The 7,952-nt window shown below is 44.8% G+C and overlaps 3 non-coding genes across 3 annotated transcripts; 2 read left to right on the forward strand and 1 right to left on the reverse strand.

Moving 5' to 3' along the window:
• Window positions 1-786: 786 nt before the first annotated feature.
• On the reverse strand, window positions 787-858 carry Trnah-gug (transfer RNA histidin (anticodon GUG)). The gene has a single exon. It is a non-coding gene; the product is annotated as a tRNA-His (tRNA).
• A 532-nt stretch (window positions 859-1,390) lies between these two features.
• On the forward strand, window positions 1,391-1,462 carry Trnah-gug (transfer RNA histidin (anticodon GUG)). The gene has a single exon. It is a non-coding gene; the product is annotated as a tRNA-His (tRNA).
• A 1,487-nt stretch (window positions 1,463-2,949) lies between these two features.
• On the forward strand, window positions 2,950-3,021 carry Trnah-gug (transfer RNA histidin (anticodon GUG)). Its single transcript has one exon. It is a non-coding gene; the product is annotated as a tRNA-His (tRNA).
• Window positions 3,022-7,952: the final 4,931 nt, after the last annotated feature.

A 7,952-nucleotide genomic window follows, 5' to 3' on the forward strand; every position in this document is an offset into this window, starting at 1 on the left:
CAGTTCCTGATGGATTGTGGGTGAAAGACCCCAACCCCATTACATTACAGCACCTATCTTTCCCAGGAATGTTTCCTGACTTGCTCTGCCATCCCAGAGCCCCTGGGAGGAGCTGGAGAACTTCTTTCTTCTCTGGGTCCTTTCTAGACAATCACACAGCCACCATCAAGTAAGCACTCAAGAGCTAGGTGGAAAATTCACTTCCATTTGGCCTAATGCCGAATAATAGACCCGAATTTGTGGAGCTTGAGGGTTTTTTAAGAGCACACAAAACAACGTGATAATTTGCTTTAATGTGAGGTAGACTGGGAAGAGGAGAAAAACACCAGCACCCACGAGGCTATCTTAGCACGCCACAGTGACCACAAAAACTAGTCCCTTCAGTGTGGTAGTATCTTTCATTTGTCATATGATCTGAACCAAAAAAGGTTCGGTTTGTTTTCCTACCTACCCGTCTCTAACCCCTAATTTTCGCATTGTTCCTATAATTCCTACGCCCTCCGTGATGAACTCTTAAGTCTTGTAAGGTTTTTAAAAGACTAAAATGTGATTAACCGTTGAATTAGGAAAATAGAAAGTACCACGCAGAAATATTAACAAAAGTAAGAAAGGTGCCTAAGCCGACAAGCTGTAACATCAGTAGCTCATGACATAGTATAGTGTTTCTGAGAATTAACCACGCATTATAATGCCTTCATAATGAGCAACAGGGACTCAGGAGAATTAGCCCGGGCATTACAACGACTTCACTAAAAAGGCGCCCTTGCCGTGCCATTGTTGCCACAATGCCGTGACTCGGATTCGAACCGAGGTTGCTGCGGCCACAACGCAGAGTACTAACCACTATACGATCACGGCGAGCTACCGGAACGCCACGGTGTATCGTCTAGCCAGTGCGGTTCTTGAGGCAAGGACGATCCATCCCCTGCCATCCCTATGCTGATGTACCTGGGGGACCCCCAGCGGACCACAACGATTGGCCACAGTCTTCTTGAGTTTCTATTTGGCTTGGAAACGCATCACAAAAAGACAGCCATGAAAATGCCTGGCAAGCCCAGCGTGGTGGCGCCTAGGAACCTAAAACTCGGGACGTTAGAGGCCAGCCTGTCCCGAATCAGACACTGACTCAAAATAAAAATTAAAAATAAAATTTAAAACAAGGAAAAAAAGAGGCCAAGTCGGCCGCTGTTACCACTGCTGCGAAGCGGAGGGCTTCTTTACGCTAGCGCACAGATCTAGCCAGGGAAACCAAAGCGCCTGCGCACACTCATAAGTCCGGCCGTTGATAGGTAGAAACAAATGCCAGCAACCCGATGACGTCAAAGGGGGCGGGACATCCAACACAGAAGAGACCAAGAAAGGATCCCCGACCTTAAGTTCCCGGTAGCTCGCCGTGATCGTATAGTGGTTAGTACTCTGCGTTGTGGCCGCAGCAACCTCGGTTCGAATCCGAGTCACGGCATTGTGGCAACAATGGCACGGCAAGGGAGCTGTATTTTATTCATCTGTCCGATTTTAATACTTAGCTAACATTCTAGAAAATGAACCTCAAACTGCCTGTTGAGAATAGGGTTTTATACCAGCGCGGGCTAAATTAAACTATAGGAGCACAAAAGCTTCCAGTTTGTAAGAAAGATGGTGTTTGCACCCTAAGTACAGAGAATTGCGTCAGCCAGAAAAATGGAAGTATATATGTAACTGTTTTCAATATATGTTGTAAAAATACGTTAGTTTTTCTTAGTCTCCTATACATACTTTTTACAAATTTCCATCAAAGCAGTGACGTAGACGCCGAAGTGATAAAAAAAAATAAAAAATAAATAAAAGAAGCGGCTCCGCAGAGGGTGTAACCTTTGAGATAGCTTTTACAAGTAGAATGGGAATCTGTCAAACAGCAATTTAATGTACAAAGGGTTGAACACGGTCATGAAAAGGCTCTGTCGTGATTCCTCTCCTAAGTGTTCTCCCTGGGTCATTTTTAGGACCTGCCCGCTCCCACAGCGCTCTAGGGCCTGGCTTGGCTGACAGCTAGAACCTCAAGAACCTGTTGAGTGAATGGGCGCCAGTCGCTGGGGGCGGGAAACGACACTGAAAGCCGCGTGAGGGAAAAGCAGGCGGATGTCCTGCAGTCTGGAACGTGAAATAGTGAAAGGATTTAGCTGGCGTTTTGCGAGATCTCTGGTGGCTCTGCAGGGGAGGTTAAAAAGTGGCCACTTTGAACTCACTTGTCAGAAACCACTGGCACCTTCTTGGTTTAGCAAATATCACTGCCTCTCTGTGGAAGCCGTCACAGGCTAGGCGCCGCGTGGGCGGGAGCGCTGATGGACAAGAAGAAAACCAGACCGAGTCCCAGTTGCCGCCCAATGGGATCAGAAGTGGGCGCAAAGCCGAGCGGGAGCATCAAGGAGAGAGGACTTAGCCATCCTAAATGTGGAATGAGTGGGAGAGGCTGCAAGGAAGAGAGAAGTCATGGGGGCGGAGGGCCCAAGCTGACCAGCATTCAATAGAGTTCTGTCCAAACTGCTAACTCAGTACTGAGGGCATCCGCCGCACTCTCAGCAAAGGTCCTCATCGGTCGCTGATATAGGGTGGGGGTGGATCTGCAGCCAGGAGACCCACTGGGGAACGCCCCTGCAGGCAGGAGAACTCTGCAGAGTCCACTAGTAAGGGTCCAGGCCCCGGAGACCGGCTTCCCCAAGACAGTCACCTCGGGTCCCCGGATGCTCAGGAGGTCTCCGGCCACCCCCAACATCTCTAGCAAGCCCCAGATTACCGAACCAAAGTGAAGCCTAGTTAGCGGCGAGAATTCAATGCGCCTGCGCATCGCAGGCTCTGCTAGGTTGGAGTCCCGCCCAGCACACGGGTCATTTAGTGACGCAGGAAGTGGGAAGGCCTATGAGTATTGAAGAGAATATTCAGAAGAGCGATATTACAGGTCCCTGGTAGCTCGCCGTGATCGTATAGTGGTTAGTACTCTGCGTTGTGGCCGCAGCAACCTCGGTTCGAATCCGAGTCACGGCATTGTGGCAACAATGGCACGGCAAGGGGATCCCGTCTTTTTTCTTTAATTTCCATGTTTTTTACAAGATCCACTGGTTTGGTTTTTGGTTTTTGTTTGTTTTTTTTTCCTTTTGTTTCTTTTTGTTTGTTTGTTTGTTTTGTTTTGTTTTTCTCTTCCTTTGAAAATTGAGCTACTCTAACGATCGCCGCATCTAAGAATTCTTTAGCGCTCTAACTACGGCTTCAGATCGAACAGTTTCTAATCCCTTCCTTCTGAAAAACCGTTATCTAAGCCATTCAACACGATCGAAAACAGCGCCCCTGTGCCCTTGTAGAGATTTCCCGCACCTCCGTTTTTTATTTTAAAAATCGCTTCGTTCGTTTGTAATTACAGATTGCGTGTGACCAAGTCTAACCGAAAGGTTTCTTCTCATTCTTCACGTCATCCACCAATTATTGCCATTTTCCAGTGCCATTATCTTGCCATGATAGTCCTAGTGCAACAAATACTTATGTATCCATACGTGTGAAGATATTCCTCCTCTTACATAACATACCGACACCTCCAACTCCCAAAAAATTATTATATGAGAACAGAATACGAGGTAGGTGACAGATTTATCTAAGTGGGTAAAAGTACTCACACTGAAGGAATCTCCATCCATCTCGAGGCCTGTCTTCCTTGCATCTCCCACCTCCCGTCCCTCCTGCCCATCTAGTGTGAGTGGGGGACAGTTTAGTGTGGTAAAACAGAAGAAAGCGATGATCCATTAAGACCCAAATTTGGAGACTAGAAGAGGAAATTGTCTTGACAGTACTTGACAGCCCTCCATTCTCATCTCTTATTGCCAAGAAAGATATAATTGAAGCAAAGCCACTAATGTTAAAAAACAAAAAACAGAAAAAACAAAAAACCACAAGCGCAATGCAAGCAGGACTCACTGAGTTCTTTTTATTGCCGGTTTTACTCTGGCTTTTGTTTTTGTTGCTTTCATTGTTTTAGGCTTTTGTTTTTGTTTTTAAGATCTTTTAAAAATATTTATTTTGTTTAATTTGCATTAGAATTTTGCATATTCATACATACATACACACACACACACACACACATCATACCCAGGAAGGCCAAAAGAAGTTGGGAGACACACTAAAACTGGAGCGTTACAACTGAACCCAGGTCCCCTGCAAGAGCAGTGTGATCTTCTAATCCCTATCACCCCTAAGTCATTTCCTCTGGACCTCACTGTGATTCTGCTTCAACCTTCCCAGTGCTGCGGTTACAGCTGTGCACCACCATTCGGATGTACTGACTAAATCTTGACCATGATTGTGCTCCAAACATGCAGCTCCACCTAATTTTGGGGGTTTTTTGTGGGGGAGGGTTGTTGTTTATTTTTGGTTTGGTTTGGTTTTTTTGAGGCAGTCTCATGTAGCTGAGGCTGGCCTTGAACTCACTTGCCTGTCAAAGTTGCCTTGGGATTCCCCTGCCCCAACCTCCTGAGTACAGAGATTGCAGCAGTATACTACCACACCTAGCTCCAAAACGAATATTGGAACAGGGCGCTTTGAGGCTTTGGCTTCTGCCTCCCCCGGAATCTTGCTTTGTCCCACATCTAGGTTGCCTCAATCTCAGTCCTTGAACTTCTAAAGCAGTTGAGATCACAGATACACATAAGTCCCTGACTTCAGGAGATTTCTTATAGTCTATAAATGAGTTGCAAGGTTTGCTTTGTGATTGCAAGATTTATATTATTTTCATATTAAAGAGATAGTCTACGGTTCTACAATAAGAGAAAACTGTGCCCTCCTGTTTTTCCAGTCACACAAAGTCCTCTCCTCTTTCTCTCCTTCTCTTTGCTCCCTTCCTCTTTGCCTTTCATTTTTTTCTCAGCCTTCAAAGGGACAAGACAGTAAGAAAAGGAGCGAAAGTCAGTGGTAAAAGTTTGGAGCTCCGATGAAATCCTAAGACCTTCTCTGACAGTGTGACTTCATTTGAAGTCACCCTAGTGTCATCTTCTGACACTTGTTCTTGATGAGAATCTAAGCCCAGTGTGCCAGACTTTCTGGTGTTTTAGGACATGACAGGAACTTGGAGTTTTGTGCATGATGTCTCATAATTTAAAACACTGGAAGTTGATTTAATTTTTTAAACAGTGATTTAACCAAAACTATGCAGGCCAAACAGAAAATGGTACAATGAGGAAGAGAGGTTCTGTGACTAAGAGTGACCTGGGCTCCATCCTCAGCATCCACACAATGGTCCGCAACCATCTGTAACAAGATCCAACGCCCTCTTCTTGCACACAAGCGGTACATAGAAGCACAAGCAAGCAACACACCCACCCATATGTATTTTTTTAAGTTGGTACAAATGGAACTCAGTCTCAGTCTTAATGAATAACAAAGTATATCTGAGAAAGAGAAGAGAAAAGATTGCTGAGGTCAAGTAAAAAGTATATAGGCACCTCTCAGGAAGGTTCTCTCTCATTGGCCAAATTGGAAGAATTTGGGCATCAAAAGGAATTATGATATAATGATGAGAATAGGTTATGTAGCACACAGAGTTTTTTTTAAAGGTTTTTTTTTATTTATTTATTTATTTACTTGTTGAGAGAGAGAGAGAGAGACAGAGGGAGAGAGAGGCAGGCAATTACCTATGGAGGCCAGAAGACAGTGTCCAAGGCCCTGGAGCTAGAGTTACACGTAGCTGTGAGCCTCCAGACATGGGTTTTGAGAGTCAAACTCAGTTCTCTTGAAAGAGCAGCAAATGCTCTTAACTGCAGAACCTGAAAAGTGGTGTTTTGTTTTGTTTTGTTTAAATGTGTATGGTTCTCTCACTTGTATGTATGTCTGTGCCCATGTGCATGCCTGGTACCTGTCAAGGCCAGAAGAGGGCATGAGAGCCTCTGGAACTAGAGTCACAAAGGGTCAAAAGCTTCCGTGTGGGCACTGGGATCTGAACCCAGGGTCTCTGGAGAGTAGCTGGTGGTCTTAACTATGACATCATCTGTTCCGCCCCTGAAAAAAGAGGAGTAGTTGTTGTTGTTGTTGTTTTTGTTGTTGTTGTTGTTGTTTTGTCTTGTTTTAATAGGATCTCCCTGTGTAGCTTTGGCTGGTCTGAGGCTCATCCAGACTGGCTTCAAACTCAGACATCTGCCTGCCTCTGCTTCCAGAATATTGTGTTCAAAAGGTACATGAGAGCCATCACAGTCAGGCTGAGAAATGGTTTAATGTATCTATTTTATGAGGATGTCTATGTGTGCCTGAGTATATGTGCACCATGTGTGTGCAGGAGCCCTCAGAGGCCAGAAGAGGATACCAGATCTCCTGGAACTGGAGTTTATAGGCAGCTGTGAGCTGCCATGGGCTTACTGAGAATTGAATCCAGGTCTTCTGTGAAAGCAACAGGTGTTCTTAGCTGCTGAGCCATCCCTCACCCCTGTGACTACTGTCTGCATACCATGCTGAAGCCCCCCTCACCCCTGTGAATACTGTCTGCATACCATGCTGGGCTCCACCTCTATTCCTTTGCTTGGCTCTCTGATGCCTCCTAGATAGGAATGGCACTTTACTCTTAATTTCATCTACCCAAATCTTGAGGGAGCATAGAAAAACTGAGAAATATATGACAGCATAGGAAAACAGAAGATTTTCCTCACTCCAGAGTCTTAGATTGAAGCTTCTAAAAGTTCCTACCACCAAGGCTAATAACAGTCAATAAGTTCAGTTCCGGGTAGAATTGTGGAAGGAGAGAAGCAATCTAACCTACACATACACACACTTTTTTTTTTTTTTTTTTTTTTTTTTTTTTTTGGTTTTTCGAGACAGGGTTTCTCTGTATAGCCCTGGCTGTCCTGGAACTCACTTTGTAGACCAGGCTGGCCTCGAACTCAGAAATCCGCCTGCCTCTGCCTCCCGAGTGCTGGGATCAAAGGCGTGCACCACCACGCCCAGCTCCACTTTTTTTTTTTTTATGTTAAAAAATTCCAACAGAAAGGCTGCTCTGCCTACCTGCCTTTGTATGTTCCTGGTCATTCATAGACATTTTATGCTGAAGTAATAGAAGGCTTAAGTTCTGGATGCACATGACCTTGGGTAGGCCCTCATTCAGGACCGCTAGCTTTGCTATAGTAGAGTTACCCTACATCCCTGTGTCCTAGTGAGCTACACTTTTACCTTATCAATTATAGCCTTACCGGGGACCCCTAAGGAAGCACCTTGTGGTCTCATTTGGGTCTCTTAGCAACTCTTTGAATGTCATAACTTCAAAACCCTCTAAAATCCTATATATGATTATTGTAAAAAAAACAAAACAAAACAAAAATCAAACAAACAGACAAAAACATAAAAAGCAGTGAACACGACTCTCGAGGAGCCTTCCACAGCCTGGACCCACACTTGGAGACGTCCTGCTTCTTCAGCACTTTAAAGCCTACACTCACGCTTTTGGGTGTATCTTATCTTTCTACTTTCTTTTTCTCTCAGCATTTATCTTTAAGCCTATATTAAAATAACTTTTTAAACTATTTATTTATTTTTATGTGTGCAGGTACTTTTGCCTCTGTGTGTGTGTGTGTGTATGCACGTGTGCATGCTCATATACACAAGACTCCACAGAAGCTAGAAGGTTAGAAGGTATGGGAACCCCTGGAGCTGAACTTGCCTGCTGTGGGTGCTAGGACCAAAGTCAGTCCTCTGGAAGAGCAATTAAGTGCTCTTAAGTCATCTTTTCAGCTCCCACTTTTTTGGTTTCTGAGAGACAGTCTCCCAAGATGAATTGGAATTCATTAAGGGATTCCTGCTAAAGCCTCTGAGAGCTAGATTATAGGCATATCCACTGCATTTACAGTGTTTTGTCTCCTGCCTCTGCCTTCAAAATGCTAGGATTGAAGTGGTGTACCACCAGGCTCAGCCTTGCAGGTTTGTTTTTGTTTTGTGGGACAAAAATTCAGGCA

Source organism: Mus caroli, unplaced genomic scaffold, assembly GCF_978045245.1.
Source record: "Mus caroli unplaced genomic scaffold, Mus_caroli_1 scaffold_2, whole genome shotgun sequence".
In the NCBI taxonomy this organism is placed as follows: Eukaryota; Metazoa; Chordata; class Mammalia; order Rodentia; family Muridae; genus Mus; species Mus caroli.